This window comes from Mytilus galloprovincialis, chromosome 10, assembly GCF_965363235.1.
Source record: "Mytilus galloprovincialis chromosome 10, xbMytGall1.hap1.1, whole genome shotgun sequence".
Lineage (NCBI taxonomy): Eukaryota > Metazoa > Mollusca > Bivalvia > Mytilida > Mytilidae > Mytilus > Mytilus galloprovincialis.
Genome location: NC_134847.1, coordinates 12,134,758 through 12,155,684, shown reverse-complemented (window position 1 = coordinate 12,155,684; position 20,927 = coordinate 12,134,758). Strand labels below are relative to the sequence as shown.

The window sequence follows — 20,927 nt, the reverse complement described above, 5'->3', positions numbered from 1 at the left end:
TCCTTTTGTTTTCAGGATGATAGGCAAACATGAAAAAATGGTAAAATTTGCTTTTTAAGGGCAATAACTCCTATAGATTAGAAGTCATCTAACTGTTCTGGCTTGCATGCAAAGAAGGTAGATTTGAACATTCTGAACTTTTTGCCCAAGTTTGATTTTCTCTATTAATTGCGGTTTTCAAAATAATGGAGAAAACTTGAATTTTACCCCAATGTTCTATTTTCAGCCATGTCGGTCATGTTGGTTGGCAGACTGGATCATCGGACAAATTTTAAACTAGATACCCTAATGATGATTGTGGCCAAGTTTGTGATTAAACTTGGCATAGTAGTTTCAGAGTAGAAGATTTTTGTAAAAGTTAATCGGACAACGACGACGGACGACGGAGGTCAAGTAATGAGAAAATGCCCTTTAGGCCAGGTGAGTTGAAATTATGGATAGCTGTTAAACATCTAGTGGCAAATGACAGGCATGTTCGGAACGAGAACATGTTATTGTGATATGAATACGAACCCTGCTGTGTACTAGACTGACACGCTGTGAATGTTCACAAGGTATCTGTTTGATATCAGACATGTTATCCTAACCAGACAGCCTTTTTTGACTTATTGCCACCCGGACTTTGCTCTTACTGCGAAATCTAGCATGCTTAACAGAGAATTATTAAATATCAATTTAAAAATCTTTGGCTTGACCAGGCTAGGGATCAAATCAATGAAATCCAGTACTGGTTGTCAGCATGATACTACGAGACCACTGGAGCAGTATATGTAGGTTAGGTATGAAGTATTTGTATAAAGGATATATTGGGCCATACTAGATTAGTAATGTTGCTTCAAGAACTAACACAAACCACTAAAACTATCGTTAAGGTTTTATGCTTGCATATATTTGGGTATGTAAATATTTTGAACCTTATTTCAATATGAAAATAATTTGTTTGACATATACCATTTCATCTTCTTCATTAAAAAGAAATGTAGTTCACTACTATTTAATTTCAGCAAACATTTGTTTCAATATGAACAAGTTTCATGTTTTGAATCAGCAACGTAGTCTGAAATGACAACAGTTAGCTTATTTATCTTATTGCGAACAGTTGTTGTATGTTTCTTTTTCCGTGAATATTGTGCTCCTTTTCAGAAATTGATGAATTGAAAAGCATTTATAGGATGTACTTAACATAAAAAAACCAAGAAAGTTGCGACAACTGCATACAAAAGCAGTATCAACACTAACAATTTGACAGAATGTCCTGCTGGAATGTTAATAAACATACAATACATATATTTCTTCAATTTTCCAATTTATATTCTTTGATGAAGTTATCGAACTTTTCGACACCTCTCTTTAAATTGTCCGGTTTTCACTGTATTAGTTGTCGCTAATAAGGTACTGTGAGAGAATATATATTAGAAAATTTGTAATCAGCTATTAAATCTATCCCTTCAAGAAAGTCAAGCTCAGTATTTTTACCAGTTGACCATATCATCGCTGTTGCGATTTATTTTAATGTCCCAAGAACCTGTAATCTAAAAAAACAAATATTGCCAAAATTATCGATAACGACCTGAGTATGCATAGATAGCCACTGTACCAGATTATGAAAATGTTGGTAAAAAGACGGATATTCACTAATTAATGTCATCATGTATTGTGGTTACGCTTATAAGATGCTTATAAAGCATTTGGAATCACGGATATGATCTGAGCCAAAGCATAAACAACATTTCTTTATTTGTTGGATAAGTTTGTATGGCTTGTCAGTGTTATGCACGAACATTTCATTTTCAATTTGTTTCAACATGTCAAAAAAGGTTTTAGTTCTTTTTCAAGTTGTATGATGTATCAGTAAAATTTAAGAACATTGTTTCCCCTCCCAAGTGTCTACAGCATCGTCTACAATTCTATATTTAAGTTCAAGTAATGTTTCAGGGAGAAAATTCCTTGCTGGAACTCTTATCCAGGGATGAAGAAAATATTTTAACGAACATAGACGTCCTGCATTGTAAGAAGAGAGCGGGAAACGCAAACGTCATACAGTGGGAAAAGAGGGCGTGTAACCATATATAGCGCAACAGCTCGCACCTAGTGCCCCAACAACAACAAAAAACTGATTCAAAAAAGCATATCATTGATGCAGCTAGTTAAAAGGAAACTGCGGATCTATGAGAAATTCGTAATTAAGAAAATTTCTAAAATGTTGAAGGTTTGAGGGTCAGCTTTATTCTGAATCAGACGATAAAAACAGATTATGATCTTTGCTGCAATGAATTTCCGTGATATTCCAGTGAAATAAAACCCGAAAATTTCACATGTCAAAAAATATATTGTACATGTTCTACTATGTTGCCATTAAAAAAAACGTTTTTAATGCACTAATGTACTAACAAATTTAAGAATTCAAATATCGAAAAATATTTAACCTGTGGCATAACACTGGTGCACGAATCTGATCATGGGTCACATCAAGGAATTGTATATTTAATGATTTATCACTTAGCTACTTTACCACGTTCGTACTACACAATGTAAGTACCGTTACTCTACAATAGAATGTGTATTTCGAATTATCTTCAAAAATAACAATAATATGATTTATTTTACGCCAAGCAAATTGAAACAGAATGCCGCTTAGAATGATGTTTTAGTCATTATTTTTTATTACAGAAACATGCCTAAGAAGAAAAAAAGATCATTGTCAAGTTAGATAACTAGTGTCAGATTAAATGACTACGTTCGATAACTTCTACCAGATAAGTAATGAGCCAGTTAGAGCGATGGGGTGTAATTAACACCCGGTCAAAGCAAGAGATGCATCATAATATTTTCGTTGAAGTCGGCCGCGTTTCCATTCCTTTTAAATATACAATTCCTTGGTCACATTATGTTTAATACAGAGTATCTGAAAAATAAAAGTCATTTAATCACCAATATTATGGGCTATGTATTTAGCCCAATATCCAAAGTAATTGTTTCCAAATTTATAGAGCTGTAGAAAATCTGTATCTTACTTTTATTTAATGTGAAAAATATTTTTTATGTTCATAACCAGTGTCCTTATTTGTTCAAAATACCGATACCAGGTCAACTTGAGTAGAATAATTGGTGTGTATACTGTTTACAAGAACAACTTTAACACACTATTATCCACTTTGTATTTTTTTTGGCAAACAGTAATAAATAAAATACATAAAAAGTTTGGACACCGTTATGAACAGAAATATTGTTCTCAAATCTATCATTATGTTCCCTGTGTGAATAAACAAACATTTCAATCGCTTTATATGTGAATTTATTGTATCAAACAATACCAAAGTATAGCTTAAGGACTAAACAAAAAGTTACATTCTGTTAATAAAACCATGAGTATAGACATTTTTAAAACGTTCATAACAATATTTCAAAACTGTGCTTCCGTCGTTATCATGGTTATGAACAAAAACATTTTCCCAAAATTCAAATGAAAGTCGCAAATTGCTAGCAATTTCAACAACTCCTCTTTTAAATACAACATAAGATTTCTTGTAAAAACAACTAATTTATCATTTATTACTCAAAATCATATAAAAATAATCAAATGATAATCGTTCATAACAACAGACACAAAAATAGTGTGTCTTCAAATTATTAACAATGCTGATATCGAAAATTTAATCTTCATGCCAAAAGTTATAAATGTGTGACGTGATAAAATAAAATCAGACATCAAATGTTCTCGAATATGTTTAAAAGAAGCACCAGTAATCCATTTTATTTATTGAAAAACAGATTTATAACATTTGTTCATAACTCCAATACTGTAAGCTAGTGTTAGAGTTATGAACGGCATACTTTACTCTATTTAAAGTTTATTATACACCCTAGATTTACAATTTTGACATTAAAATATTATTTAGACTTAAAGGGGATGTTGTGTTTTCGATTTCAATGTTGAACAAGTTTCATTTCAAGTTTAAATTTTAAAATATGTCTTGTTCAAAACTATGGAAACCATGACCTTTTCCGCCAAGCCGGTATAAAAAACTGAATTTTTGCAGACTGCAAAGACTATAACACTGATAATTACATTACATTTATTTAATAGTTACTATACTTTTATAAAAAGTTCATTTGACACTGATACTGTTCACAAGAATCTTGAAAATTCATTAAAACTAGCTACTCTTTCTTTTCTTGCGTTCATAACTACGCATTCTATGGACGGACACCAACGTTGTGTAGGTGGTCACATCTCTGTGTGTAGTCACATCAATATGATAACTATGTCTTTACCTTGTGTGTACTAGAATGTTCCATTCCATATTTTGGGGGAGCACATTGTATGGCTAACGACGGATTTATTACGTATTTTTACGTTCATAACAACTGGACACCTCGAAAACCTGATTGACAATTTGGCCAATGATAGTTGTTCTTTTAAGACTACGTGCTTAATTCAACTGCTTGCTCGATAATATTCGATTAACAATGATTTTTTTTTAGTTGTAACTTTTTAGCTCTAATTAAGAATGTAAACATTAAGATAATTTTGACATTTTCTTCCAACGTTTTATTGGACACCGCTGTTATGAACATGATTAGTTTTTTTTGACGATATATTCTGACTTAACTAAATGATAGAATATGACTGTAGTACAAGAAATGACAATTCATGTGTCAGTTTTATTCATTTTTATAAAGCGCTGTTCATTATTCACAAACATATTTAATACAGAGCCTTCTAAAAATCTAAGGTGGTGGAATGTAACATTTCCGGTTCGAAATTTAGCCATTTTTTTGGAAAAAATGTTCAAATAAAAAAACATGGAAGAATTATTTCTCCCATCTTTGGTATTATCAGATTCCTTGGTTTCTAATCTTTTTTGCCATATACAGTTATCCAGGTAACAACATATGGAACAAATAGAAATTGACAGATTTTTAGTCACATGTAGTGATGTATCCATGATCAGATTCGTGCACACTGATAATTAGCTCATGCATATGGCGCGGGAATAGTGTCGCAATGGCGTATATATCACGAATTAGTGTGTTGTTTTGTCCCTCGTTGAACTTTTTTTTATATATATGAATTCTTCGATTAGTTATTCTGTAACTAAATACTGTCAATAAGTTGCCGATTTTATTCGGAATTAAAAATCTTTTCTCTCGTTATTTTTGCTTATTAAGCATGTAGCCACATCTTCCAGGACATTTTGTATTTTGAGATGACGAAAATGTCTATAGTGTCTAACAAGATTGTGTGAGGTAGACGAAAATAACAGTAAAACGATCGTATTGACTTTTGATGTTTAAGTCCCGGGCATTGATGTCACTATGCCGCGCGTGCGTGTGATATATATATATAACAGTGAATTTGTATAATCAGTGATTATGTCTCTATACCTTGTCAAAATGATGGTTTATTGAGAATAAAGATATATAGAATCACTGGCCAGTTTAGGGATTATATATAATCACTAAAGTTTTCAGGGATTATGTATAATCACTAGAAAAAACGTCAGGGATTATGCATAATAACTGAAATGAAGAATAGTCTATTTATAAAGAAAATGAATAAAAGTCAATTAATTTATGCTATAAAATCATATTAAAACAGCATTACACTGTATAAACATAAATTGTAAAATGTTAAGAACAAAATATCAAAATGTGGACGTCAAGTTGGTTACCTATTCCCTATTCCCTATTCGTTACCTATTCCCTATTCCCTATTCGTTACCTATTCGTAACATATTCCCTATTCCCTATTCGTTACCTATTCGTTACCTATTCCCTATTCCCTATTCGTTACCTATTCGTTACCTATTCCCTATTCGTTACCTATTCGTTACCTATTCCCTATTCGTTACCTATTCGTTACCTATTCCCTATTCCCTATTCGTTACCTATTCGAACAAAGTTTGGAGACTTATTGTTTTTGCTCAGTTCTTATTATTTTTATTATTCTTCTTCTTCCTCTTTTTCCTCTTCTTCCTCTTCTTCTTCCTCCACTTTAAAAATGAACTTGTCCGCAGCATTTCTCCAAAACTACTTGTCAGATTTACTTAGGGTTTCATAAAATGTTAGACTAATATGTCTAGGTGAGCCATCAATCGTTCATTTGTGCATTGGGGTCTATTAAGGATATTTTTTTTGGGGGGGGGGGGCAGAACGAAGGGAGGGGTTTACTATAGAACCCTATGGGATTTTATTTTCTAAAATTTTCAAATGAATATAACTTGAAAACTGTAAGTGATAGATACACGCAGTCTTCAGAAATGATTAAAGGACAATAAAACAAATCATCCCTACCCCCTTCAATTCGAGAATACGCTTTTAACTTGTAAACGGTCCAGATCCCCACCCCTAAACCATATATATTCTTGTATGGGACAATAAAACTAATCAAATGAAATTAAATAAAAGTTCCTGGGGGTCACCCCCACCCCGTTCAATTTGAGAATGTACTTTTATCTTGTAAACGGTTCAGATCCCCACCCCTAAACCATATATATTCTTGAAAAGGACGATAAAACAAATCAAATGAAATTAAATGGAAGTCCCTGGGGTCATCCCCATCCCGTTCAATTTTAGAATGTGCTATTATCTTGTAAACGGTCGAGATCCCCACCCCTAAACCATATATATTCTTGTATGGGACAATAAAACTAATCAAATGAAATTAAATAAAAGTTCCTGGGGGTCACCCCCACCCCGTTCAATTTGAGAATGTACTTTTATCTTGTTAACGGTTCAGATCCCCACCCCTAAACCATATATATTGTTGAAAAGGACGATAAAACAAATCAAATGAAATTAAATGGAAGTCCCTGGGGGTCATCCCCATCCCGTTCAATTTTAGAATGTGCTATTATCTTGTAAATGGTCCAGATCCCCACCCCTAAACCATATATTGTCTTGTAGGGGACAATAAAACAAATGAAATTAAATAAAAGGAAAGTCCCTAGGGGGTCACCCCACCCCCTCTTGTTTGAAAACTTATAAACGGTCAACATCCCCACCCCTAAACTATATATATTCTTGTAAGGGACAATAAAACTAATCAAATGAAATTAAATGGAAGTTCCTGGGGGTCACCCCCACCCCGTTCAATTTGAGAATGTACTATTATCTTGTAAATGGTCCAGATCCCAACCCCTATACCATATATATTCTTGTAGGGGACAATAAAACAAATGAAATGAAATAAAAGGAAAGTCCCTAGGGGGTCACCCCACCCCCTCTTGTTTGAAAACTTGTAAACGGTCAACATCCCCACCCCTAAACTATATATATTCTTGTAAGGGACAATAAAACTAATCAAATGAAATTAAATGGAAGTTCCTTGGGGTCAACCCCACCCCGTTCAATTTGAGAATGTACTATTATCTTGTAAATGGTCCAGATCCCCACCCCTAAACCATATATGTTCTTGTAGGGGACAATAAAACAAATAAAATGAGATAAAAAGGAAGTCCTGAGGGGGTCATCCCAACCCCTCTTGTTTGAAAACTTGTAAACGGTCAACATCCCCACCCCTAAACCATATATATTCTTGTAGGGGACAATAAAACAAATAAAATGAAATGTAGGTAAAGTCCCTGGGGGTCACCACCACCCCCTCCTGTTTGAATACTTGTAAATGGTGGAGATCCCCACCAGTTAGCCATATATATTCTTGTATGGGACAAAAAATCAAATCAAATGAACATGGGACCATATGAATAGCGAGTTATGGGAGCTTTATTTGGGAGACTTCGTAACAGCATCCTGTTACAATTATTTTTGTTGTGTATACTCTTATATCTGGTAATAGTTCTAAATTTGTTGAGGTAAAATGATCTTTTTATGACCTATTTATATGTGTTTGTGCTCAACCGATCCTTTTACTTTATGTTCGATACTCATTTGTTCCTTATTTGATTTTTATACGTTCTACCTTTTAACTGCTTTATGTCCGTATGTTTGAAGATGGATCTTGGTTCGAAATGATGAAATCACCGTGTTAGCGCTTGCATAAAAAAAAAGATGTGGTATGATTGCCAATGAGACAACAACCCACAATAGACCAAAATGACACAGAAACTATCAACTATAGGTCAATGTACGGCCTTCAACAATGAGCATAGCCCAAACCGTGTAGTCACCTATAAAAGGCCCAGATATGACAATTTCAAACAATTCAAACAACAAAACTAACGGCCGTATTTCATATACAAAAAAATAAACGGAAAACAAATATGTAACACAAAAACAAACGATAACTAGATTTGCCATTGCAAGCAATAGCGGATGGCACCCTTTCCCCATTGCCAGGCCAGCGGCAGCCATTCAGAAAATTTTTGCTGTTTCCAAGGCAACGGCGGCCATTTTGAAAATTCGAAACTCAAAAGTTAGACTACATAAGCTAGGCAAAATTTGTTATAAGTTTTATTAAATTTAAAGCATTTTGAAGTTTTTCATAATTTTGCTGTTACCATGGTAACGGCGGCCATTTTGAATATTTCAAAGTCAAAATTTTTTCCCTCCATAATCATATATACCATCATATACCATTTAATGTCTCTAGAATAAATTTAACATTGATGTTCTGGAATGTTCTGTGAAAATTCAAAGTTTTGACCTTTTTGCATTGTTTCCATGGTAACAACAGATATTTTGGAAATTCTGTCGCCAAAATCCACATCTTCTAATGTTGCTCATCGTTACTGTGAAGTTTCATGAAGTTTGGAGCATTTTGATATTTTTGAAATTTTTGGTGCAGTTTCCATGGCAACATAGTAGTTCCAATGAGTACCAAAATCATCCAACACCTGTATATAGTGGGCACCTACATTGTATTAAAATATAATGATTCTGAGTTAAAGCATTGGACAAAAAAGTGTGGAAGAATAAATATAATAAGACAAAAAGAAACGAACAATAACAATATGTCACCCCAACTCAGTTGAGGGTGCCATAACTACTTAATTTCAGGCTTTTGTCTAGGGACAGGCACATACTAACATAATGTGGTGGGGTTAAACATGTTAACAGGGTGTTCATCGTTGCGGAGCATGCTATTACCTTGATTAATTCGTTCCATCACTCGCTTATAATTCGCTTATAATACGTGTATCATACGTTGCACCTTTTAAAACATGTTTTTTAATTGTTTTGTTGTCTCTGGTGGTAGATTTGGGTTCTTAAAAGTGATATAACTCTATAAGCGCATATGTACCCGTTCCAGCGCTCGGATAATACCCTGTTAAATATTCGTTACTTATTCGCTTTTAATACGTTTGTTGTACTTTGCACCTTTTAGAAAAGGATTTTCAATTGTGTTCATATCTCTGGTGGTAATAATGTGTTCTTATAGATGAAATATCCCTATTAGCGCGTATGTACCCGTTCCAGCGCTCGGATAATACCCTGTTACTTATTCGTTCCTTATTCGCTTTTAATACGCAGGTAAGTATACGTTGCACCTTGAAATAAATCGTTTTTTAATTGTGTTCATGTCTCTGGTGGTAACAATGTGTTCTTAGAGAAGAAATGACACTATTAGAGCGCATGTACCCGTTCCAGAGCTCGGTTTCTTAAAGGTGCAACGTACAACAAACGTATGTAAAGCGAATAAGTAACGAATAGGTAATGAATAGGTAACAGGGTATTAACCGAGCGCTGGAACGGGTACATGCGCACTAATAGGGTCATTTCATCTCTAAGAACACATTGTTACCACCAGAGACATGAACACAATTGAAAATCCTTTTCTAAAAGGTGCAACGTACAACAAACGTATTATAAGTGAATGGGTAACGAATAGGTAACGAATAGCTAACAGGGTATTAACCGAGCGCTGGAACGGGTACATGCATGCTAATAGGGTCATTTCATCTCTAATTACACATGGATACCACCAGAGACATGAACACAATTGAAAATCCTTTTCTAAAAGGTGCAACGTACAACAAACGTATTATAAGTGAATAGGTAACGAATAGGTAACGAATAGGTAACAGGGTATTAACCGAGCGCTGGAACGGGTCATTTCATCTCTAAGAAGACATTGTTACCACCAGAGACAAAAACACAATTGAAAAACGATTTATTTCAAGGTGCAACGTATACACTGCGCATTAAAAGCGAATAAGGAACGAATAAGTAACCGGGTATAATTCGAGCGATGGAACGGGTAATATGCGCTAATAGGGGTATTTCATCTATAAGAACACATTATTTCCACAAGAGATATGAACACAATTGAGAATCCTTTTCTAAAAGGTGCAACGTACAACAAACGTATTAAAAGCGAATAAGTAAAGAATATTTAACAGGCTATTATCCGAGCGCTGGAACGGATACATATGCGCTAATAGGGTCATTTCATCTCTAAAAACACATTGTTTCCACCAGAGACATGAACACAATTGAAAATCCTTTTCTAAAAGGTGCAACGTACAACAAATGTATTATAAGTGAATAGGTAACGAATAGGTAACGAATAGGTAACAGGATATTTTCCGAGCGCTGGAACGGGTACATGCGCGCTAATATGGTCATTTTATCTCTAAGAACACATTGTTACCACCAGAGACACGAACACAATTAAAAAACGATTTATTTCAAAGTGCAACGTATACCCTGCGCATTAAAAGCGAATAAGGAACGAATAAGTAACCGGGTATTATCCGAGCGCTGGAACGGGTAATTTGCGCTAATAGGGGTATTTCATCTATAAGAACACATTATTTCTACAAGAGATATAAAAACAATTGAAAATCCGTTTCTTAAAGGTGCAACGTACAACAAACGTATTAAAAGCGAATAAGTAACGAAAAAGTAACGAATAGGTAACAGGGTATTAACCGAGCGCTGGAACGGGTACATGCACGCTAATAGGGTAATTTCATCTTTTATTACACATTGTTACCACCAGAGACATGAACACAAGTGAAAATCCTTTTCTAAAAGGTGCAACGTACAACAAACGTATTATAAGTGAATAGGTAACGAAAAGGTAACGAATAGGTAACAGGGTATTAACCGAGCTCTGGAACGGGTACATGCGCTCTAATAGGGTCATTTCTTCTCTAAGAACACATTGTTACCTCCAGAGACATGAACACAATTAAAAAACGATTTATTTCAAGGTGCAACGTATACTTACCCCGCGCATTAAAAGCGAATAAGGAACGAATAAGTAACAGGGTATTATCCGAGCGCTGGAACGGGTACATATGCGCTAATAGGGATATTTCATCTATAAGAACACATTATTACCACCAGAGATATGAACACAATTGAAAATCCTTTTCTAAAAGGTGCAACGTACAACAAACGTATTAAAAGCGAATAAGTAACGAATATTTAACAGGGTATTATCCGAGCGCTGGAACGGGTACATATGCGCGTATAGAGTTATATCACCTCTAAGAACCCAAATCTACCACCAGAGACAACAAAACAATTGAAAATCATGTTTTAAAAGGTGCAACGTATGATACACGTATTATAAGCGAATTATAAGCGAGTGATGGAACGAATTAAACAAGGTAATAGCATGCTCCGAAACGATGTACACCCTGCTAACATATTTAACCCCACCACATTATGTTAGTATGTGCCTGTCCCTAGACAAGAGCCTGAAATTAAGTAGTTATCGTTTGTTTTTGTGTTACATATTTGTTTTCCGTTTATTTTTTTGTATATGAAATACGGCCGTTAGTTTTGTTGTTTGAATTGTTTGAAATTGTCATATCTGGGCCTTTTATAGGTGACTACACGGTTTGGGCTATGCTCATTGTTGAAGGCCGTACATTGACCTATAGTTGATAGTTTCTGTGTCATTTTGGTCTATTGTGGGTTGTTGTCTCATTGGCAATCATACCACATCTTTTTTTTTATGCAAGCGCTAACACGGTGATTTCATCCCTTCGAACCAAGATCCATCTTCAAACATACGGACATTAAACAGTTAAAAGGTAGAACGTATAAAAATCAAATAAGGAACAAATGAGTATCGAACATAAAGTAAAAGGATCGGTTGAGCACAAACACATATAAATAGGTCATAAAAAGATCATTTTACCTCAACAAATTTAGAACTATTACCAGATATAAGAGTATACACAACAAAAATAATTGTAACAGGATGCTGTTACGAAGTCTCCCAAATAAAGCTCCCATAACTCGCTATTCATATGGTCCCATGTTCATTTGATTTGATTTTTTGTCCCATACAAGAATATATATGGCTTACTGGTGGGGATCTCCACCATTTACAAGTATTCAAACAGGAGGGGGTGGTGGTGACCCCCAGGGACTTTACCTACATTTCATTTTATTTGTTTTATTGTCCCCTACAAGAATATATAGGGGTGGGGATGTTGACCGTTTACAAGTTTTCAAACAAGAGGGGGTGGGATGACCCCCTCAGGACTTCCCTGTTATCTCATTTTATTTGTTTTATTGTCCCCTACAAGAACATATATGGTTGAGGGGTGGGGATCTGGACCATTTACAAGATGATAGTACATTCTCAAATTGAACGCTAGGGGGTGACCCCAGGATCTTCCATTTAATTTCATTTGATTAGTTTTATTGTCCCTTACAAGAATATATATAGTTAAGGGGTGGGGATGTTGACCGTTTATAAGTTTTCAAACAAGAGGGGGTTGGGTGACTCCCTAGGGACTTTCCTTTTATTTCATTTCATTTGTTTTATTGTCCCCTACAAGACAATATATGGTTTAGGGGTGGGGATCTGGACCATTTACAAGATAATAGTACATTCTCAAATTGAACGGGGTGGGGGTGACCCCCAGGAACTTCCATTTAATTTCATTTGATTATTTTTATTGTCCCCTACAAAAATATATATTGGTTAGGGGTGGGGATCTGGACCGTTTACAAGATAATAGCACATTCTAAAATTGAACGGGGTGGGGATGACCCCCAGGGACTTCCATTTAATTTCATTTGATTTGTTTTATCGTCCTTTTCAAGAATATATATGGTTTAGGGGTGGGGATCTGAACCGTTTACGAGATAATAGTACATTCTCAAATTGAACGGGGTGGGGTGACCCCCAGGAACTTTTATTTAATTTCATTTGATTAGTTTTATTGTCCCATACAAGAATATATATGGTTTAGGGGTGGGGATCTGGACCGTTTACAAGTTAAAAGCATATTCTCGAATTGAAGGGGGTAGGGGTGACCCCCAGGGACTCCGCTATATTTCATGTGATTTGTTGTATTGTCCTTTAATCATTTCTGAAGACTGCATGTATCTATCACTTACAGTTTTCAAGTTATATTCATTTGAAAATTTTAGAAAATAAAATCCCATAGGGTTCTATAGTAAACCCCTCCCTTCGTTCTGCCCCCCCCCAAAAAAAATACCCCTTAATAGACCCCAATGCACAAATGAACGATTGATGGCTCACCTAGACATATTAGTCTAACATTTTATGAAACCCTAAGTAAATCTGACAAGTAGTTTTGGAGAAATGCTGCGGACAAGTTCATTTTTAAAGTGGCGGAAGAAGAAGAGGAAGAAGAGGAAAAAGAGGAAGAAGAAGAATAATAAAAATAATAAGAACTGAGCAAAAACAATAAGTCTCCAAACTTTGTTCGAATAGGTAACGAATAGGGAATAGGGAATAGGTAACGAATAGGTAACGAATAGGGAATAGGGAATAGGTAACGAATAGGTAACGAATAGGGAATAGGGAATAGGTAACGAATAGGGAATAGGGAATAGGTAACCAACTTGACGTCCATGTTATATGGACAATGATAACCCCAATTTTGAAAATGGATATTAAAATGTTAAACACAATATATTAAAATAAAATGCTTCATATCTGTTTTTACCACAATATCCATATTAAAAAAAACCCTTTCCTTCACATATTGAATCAGATATTATGACCCGCCCAAGAGAAATAAAGTGTTCAGTAAAAACATCTGTCGGTACCCCCAAACAAAAGGGAATTAGGAACCTCGAACTGGTCCGGGCAAGATACCATGTCTTTTTTTTTGCCAGGCGATATCCTTTTTCAGACTTTTGGTGAACAATTACCATTATATTTTTTGGGATTCCCTTTCCTTTTTTACCCTGTGGAATTGCTTCCGCTAAAATTTTGTTCTAATTGTCAATCCTTAAATTTTCTATACATTTATATGTGCAAGTTCTCTCTGTTTGAATTTCTTGTTCATTTGAACAAAATAAAAAAAAAATAAAAAACCAGATATTCATAATCTTTTTCACCATTTGCTTTACATGTACCACAAATAACATGCTCCTTGGATTTACAAATAGAACATGAATATTTATTTAACGCTGGTTTTTAATAAACACACACTACATGTAAAGCTATCGCTAAAAAGAGGGAATCTTAATATTACTAATTTTGGAGTCTTCAACTTTATCTAGAAACCCTGTGTTGGTTATATCTTTAAGATCATCCTTTGTGTTTAAAAGCAAAGTTATTTCATTTGGCAAGGAATATGAAAGTAAAAAATCATAATTTGTCTATGTTTTTTTTTATCAAACAAAGGATCCTTAAATTATTCATATTCCCTGAAATTATATTAGGGAATTTGTGGAATAATAGGTAAAGTTTTCAGTGATTATGTAAAATCACTGGTCATTTTCAGGGATTATATATAATAACTAATGATTTTAGTGATTCTACATATTCCCTGAAAAATCAGGGATTCTACATAATCCCTGATTATACAAATTCACTGTAACATATATATATATAAAAGTCTATAAAAACGACCAACCAGCAAATTTACTATGTACCGGATCGTCTAGAATAGGCGATACTATGCAGATAAGGAAAAAATTATATCAGTCTAAAGATTTGCACAACGGTACTGATATAAGATGTTATATACGAAAATGTTATTAAATCGTGTTGACAAATATTTCGGCTCAACAAATGGCCTTCTTCAAGAATTACTATGTACCGGATCGTCTAGAATAGGCGATACTATGCAGATAAGGAAAAAATTATATCAGTCTAAAAATTTGCACAACGGTATACTGATATAAGATGTTATTATACGAAAATGTTGTTATTAAATCGTGTTGACAAATATTTCGGCTCAACAAATGGCCTTCTTCAAGTGTCACAAGTTTTATATATACTGATACATAATGTATAAGGTGTAAAAATAGATCAGTAATAATATAGGTAAGTTTTGGTCGATTGATTTTAATCCAAACTCCTGAATATCATAATATAAACAAAACACTATAATTCAATATACGTGACTGTGTATATTAACAATAAAAATAAGTGAAAAACAAAACTGTTAGTATTTCTTATTGATGCCGTTTGGATGATGTACATTAAGTTCCTTTATCCAAAAGCTTTCCCGAACCTGTCGCTGGGCATCACTCCAGTGAATGTTTGTCAATGTATATTTGTTCCACCTAACAGAAGTTCCAATGGAAACTTTGTTATAAACATTGTCATAATATCTATCCCTGCTAAAACAAATATTCTATATCATTTATTCCGTTAGGAACATATACTGTAATATTTATTCCTGTGGAAATAATATTCCAGAATATTTTTTCCTTTTGGAACTTATATTATGAAGGAACTTCTATTCCGTGACATGCACTTCAGACAGTCGGGTCACAAACCTGATGACTTTAACCGCATAAAAATTCTAGTGATTGAACAGAACATTCACTGGAGTGATGCCCAGCGACAGGTTCGGGAAAGCTTTTGGATAAAGGAACTTAATGTACATCATCCAAACGGCATCAATAAGAAATACTAACAGTTTTGTTTTTCACTTATTTTTATTGTTAATATACACAGTCACGTATATTGAATTATAGTGTTTTGTTTATATTATGATATTCAGGATTTTGTATTAAAATCAATCGATTAAAACTTACCTGTATTATTACTGATCTATTTTTACACCTTATACAGTATGTATCAGTATAGTTAAAACTTGTGACACTTGAAGAAGGCCATTTGTTGAGCCGAAATATTTGTCAACACGATTTAATAACAACATTTTCGTATAATAACATCTTATATCAGTACCGTTGTGCAAATCTTTAGACTGATATATATAGCAAAAGTAAATAAACACGGTGTACAGAATGTATATAATAATATTTTTAAATTTGCAAACTAAATGTAGTTTGCAAATTTAAAAATATTATATATATATATATATATATACAACTCGTCTAAACATCAACCCAACAATGTTAGATCTGTAAATTTGCTTTCGCAAATTTTTGGTTCTTCCCTCGCCGGGATTCGAACCCATGCTACTGTGATATCGTGACACCAAATCGCCTGCACACGACCACCTGGGCTCTCAAAAAAGAGCTTTCGCTGGCCGTGTGGTACCTTTCCTCGTCAGTTTTAATCTAGCGGCGTACTACAGTACATGATATATAAGGCATGAAGATGTTATTGTTACAGATCAGCTAAATTATCTATAGAAAAGGATCCTACAAATTAATGTAATATACAGTCACAGAAAATAATTATATTTATAAGTACGTCTGAGTCAGTGACGTAGATAATTTCTATCTACAGTCAAATGTATACAAATAAAAGTTCAAAGTATTTTTGTCTTCTTCTGTTTTGCAACTAATAATACACAAGATACAACAAGCTGGAACAAGTTCAATGATTAAAACTAGACAGTCACGAATTCCAGGTCGTTCAGCCTTATTATTAAAGTTTTGTGAACGATGTTAAGAAAACTAAAAAATTAACCAGTCTTCCGTTAAAAATTTGACAATTCATTTTTAAAACTTAAAATTTGTCATGCGATCTATTTGTTTTTTAATTACTTCCTGATTTAATGTAACTTCAATAGGATTTAATACTTACGATTTTGTAGAAAATGAGGTATTCTATGAAGATTCATATATTTGAAGCTAGCGGGAATATAATATATCTAGATCATATAGAACCAGGCAGAAGCTAGCGAACAATAGCTAGCGAACAATAAGCCAGCGAACAATAAGGCGATATATCGAGAAACCAAAAAACAGAATAAGACAACAACGGCCGTTAAATAAAAAAATATTCAAAAAGGCAGAAAATCAGTTAAAATAGAGCAATTTTAACTCAATTTTGAAATGGTTTTATCCAATCCATTGATTTAACAAGTCGCATAACTTTTTAGGCTAATATTCAGTACCACAATAACTCTGCATCTATCAACGGATTATTTGTAGGTGTAGGGCCACCAATGCAGCCACTTCAATTAAGAACGTATGTAAAAGTAGTCCTACCCTGAAAAATATAGCACCTTTTATGTCATTGTTTAATCTAGAGCTCAAAATTTGAAAAAAAATGTCAAAAAATTAGGGGGGTCGGCCTATTCCAGGGCTTCTAGAGAAAAATGATGAGGGGTGTCACGGCAAATGACTATATAGGTCTTGTAGAAGAGAAACAGGCGCTTCTTTTGCGCTAGGTATCGAAGGGCGCTATGTTCAAAAATCTGAAATTAGAGCTCAAAATTTGAAAAAAATGTCAAAAAATTAGGGGGGTCGGCCTATTCCAGGGCTTCTAGAGAAAAATAATGAGGGGTCTCACGGGGAATGACTATATAGGTCTTGTAGAGAAGAAACAGGCGCTTTTTTTGCGCTAGGTATCGAAGGGCGCTGTGTTCAAAAATCTGAAACTAGAGCTCAAAATTTGAAAAAAATGTCAAAAAATTAGGGGGGTCGGCCTATTCTAGGACTTCTAGAGAAAAATAATGAGGGGTGTCACGGGGTATGACTATATAGGCCTTGTAGAGGAGAAACAGGCGCTTCTTTTGCGCTAGGTATCGAAGGGTGCTATGTTCAAAAATCTGAAACTAGAGCTCAAAATTCGAAAAAAATGTCAAAAAATTAAAGGGGTCGGCCTATTCCAGGGCTTCTAGAAAAAAATAATGAGGGGTGTCACGGGGAATGACTATATAGGTCTTGTAGATGATAAACAGGCGCTTCTTTTGCGCTAGGTATCGAAGGGCGCTATGTTCAAAAATCTGAAACAAGAGCTCAAAATTTGAAAAAAATGTCAAAAAATTAGGGGGGTCGGCCTATTCTAGGACTTCTAGAGAAAAATAATGAGGGGTGTCACGGGATATGACTATATAGGTCTTGTAGAGGAGAAACAGGCGCTTCTTTTGCGCTAGGTATCAAAGGGCGCTATGTTCAAAAATCTGAAACTAGCGCTCAAAATTTGAAAAAAAATGTCAAAAAATTAAAGGGGTCGGCCTATTCCAGGGCTTCTAGAGAAAAATAATGAGGGGTGTCACGGGGAATGACTATATAGGTCTTGTAGAGGATAAACAGGCGCTTCTTTTGCGCTAGGTATCGAAGGGCGCTATGTTCAAAAATCTGAAACTAGAGCTCAAAATTTGAAAAAAATGTCAAAAAATTAGGGGGGTCGGCCTATTCTAGGACTTCTAGAGAAAAATAATGAGGAGTGTCACGGGGTATGACTATATAGGTCTTATAGAAGAGAAACAGGCGCTTCTTTTGCGCTAGGTATCGAAGGGCGCTATGTTCAAAAATCAGAAACTAGAGCTCAAAATTTGAAAAAAATGTCAAAATATTAGGGGGGTCGGCCTATTCCAGGGCTTCTAGAGAAAAATAATGAGGGGTGTCACGGGGAATGACTATATAGGTCTTGTAGAGGAGAAACAGGCGCTTCTTATGCGCTAGGTATCGAAGGGCGCTATGTTCAAAAATCTGAAACTAGAGCTCAAAATTTGAAAAAAATGTCAAAAAATTAGGGGGGTCGGCCTATTCTAAGACTTCTAGAGAAAAATAATGAGGGGTGTCACGGGGTATGACTATATAGGCCTTGTAGAGGAGAAACAGGCGCTTCTTTTGCGCTAGGTATAGAAGGGTGCTATGTTCAAAAATCTGAAACTAGAGCTCAAATTCGAAAAAAATGTCAAAAAAACGGGTGGTAGGGTCGGCCTATTCCAGGAGTTCTAGAGAAAAATAATGGGGGGGGGGGGGTGTCACGGGATATGACTATATAGGTCTTGTAGAGGAGAAACAGGCGCTTCTTTTGCGCTAGGCATCGAAGGGTGCTATGTTCAAAAATCTGAAACTAGCGCTCAAAATTTGAAAAAAAATGTCTAAAAATTAGGGGGGTTGGCCAATTCCAGGGCTTCTAGAGAAAAATAATGAGGGGTGCCACGGGGAATGACTATATAGGTCTTGTAGAGGATAAACAGGCGCTTCTTTTGTGCTAGGTATCGAAGGGCGCTATGTTCAAAAATCTGAAACTAGAGCTCAAAATTTGAAAAAAATGTCAAAAAATTAGGGGGGTCGGCCTATTCTAGGACTTCTAGAGAAAAATAATGAGAGGTGTCACGGGGTATGACTGTATAGGCCTTGTAGAATAGAAACAGGCGCTTCTTTTTCGCTAGGTATCGAAGGGCGCTATGTTCAAAAATCTGAAACTAGAGCTCAAAATTTGAAAAAAATGTCAAAAAATTAGGGGGGTCGGCCTATTCTAGGACTTCTAGAGAAAAATAATGAGGGGTGTCACGGGATATGACTATATAGGTCTTGTAGAGGAGAAACAGGCGCTTCTTTTGCGCTAGGTATCGAAGGGCGCTATGTTCAAAAATCTGAAACTAGCGCTCAAAATTTGAAAAAAAAATGTCAAAAAATTAAAGGGGTCGGCCTATTCCAGGGCTTCTAGAGAAAAATAATGAGGGGTGTCGCGGGGAATGACTATATAGGTCTTGTAGAGGATAAACAGGCGCTTCTTTTGCGCTAGGTATCGAAGGGCGCTATGTTCAAAAATCTGAAACTAGCGCTCAAAATTTGAAAAAAAATGTCAAAAAATTAAAGGGGTCGGCCTATTCCAGGGCTTCTAGAGAAAAATAATGAGGGGTGTCACGGGGAATGACTATATAGGTCTTGTAGAGGATAAACAGGCGCTTCTTTTGCGCTAGGTATCGAAGGGCGCTATGTTCAAAAATCTGAAACTAGAGCTCAAAATTTGAAAAAAATGTCAAAAAATTAGGGGGGTCGGCCTATTATAGGACTTCTAGAGAAAAATAATGAGGAGTGTCACGGGGTATGACTATATAGGTCTTATAGAGGAGAAACAGGCGCTTCTTTTGCGCTAGGTATCGAAGGGCGCTATGTTCAAAAATCAGAAACTAGAGCTCAAAATTTGAAAAAAATGTCAAAATATTAGGGGGGTCGGCCTATTCCAGGGCTTCTAGAGAAAAATAATGAGGGGTGTCACGGGGAATGACTATATAGGTCTTGTAGAGGAGAAACAGGCGCTTCTTATGCGCTAGGTATCGAAGGGCGCTATGTTCAAAAATCTGAAACTAGAGCTCAAAATTTGAAAAAAATGTCAAAAAATTAGGGGGGTCGGCCTATTCTAGGACTTCTAGAGAAAAATAATGAGGGGTGTCACGGGGTATGACTATATAGGCCTTGTAGAGGAGAAACAGGCGCTTCTTTTGCGCTAGGTATCGAAGGGTGCTATGTTAAAAAATCTGAAACTAGAGCTCAAAATTCGAAAAAAATGTCAAAAAAATGGGGGGTAGGGTCGGCCTATTCCAGGAGTTCTAGAGAAAAATAATGGGGGGTGTCACGGGATATGACTATATAGGTCTTGTAGAGGGGAAACAGGCGCTTCTTTTGCGCTAGGTATTGAAGGGCGCTATGTTCAAAAATCTGAAACTAGCGCTCAAAATTTGAAAAAAATGTCAAAAAATTAAAGGGGTCGGCCTATTCCAGGGCTTCTAGAGAAAAATAATGAGGGGTGTCACGGGGAATGACTATATAGGTCTTGTAGAGGATAAACAGGCGCTTCTTTTGCGCTAGGTATCGAAGGGCGCTATGTTCAAAAATCTGAAACTAGAGCTCAAAATTTGAAAAAAATGTCCAAAAATTAGGGGGGGTCGGCCTATTCCAGGGCTTCT

General features: G+C 35.3%; 1 long non-coding RNA gene across 1 annotated transcript in view; it reads right to left on the bottom strand.

Annotated features, from left to right (window-relative positions):
- The window catches only part of LOC143049856 (uncharacterized), a 78,709-nt gene extending 61,721 nt beyond the window's left edge, over positions 1-16,988 (bottom strand). The window contains exon 1 of the long non-coding RNA XR_012970336.1: positions 16,859-16,988. This is a non-coding gene — a long non-coding RNA (uncharacterized LOC143049856). The remainder of the gene's footprint in view (positions 1-16,858) is intronic.
- Positions 16,989-20,927: the final 3,939 nt, after the last annotated feature.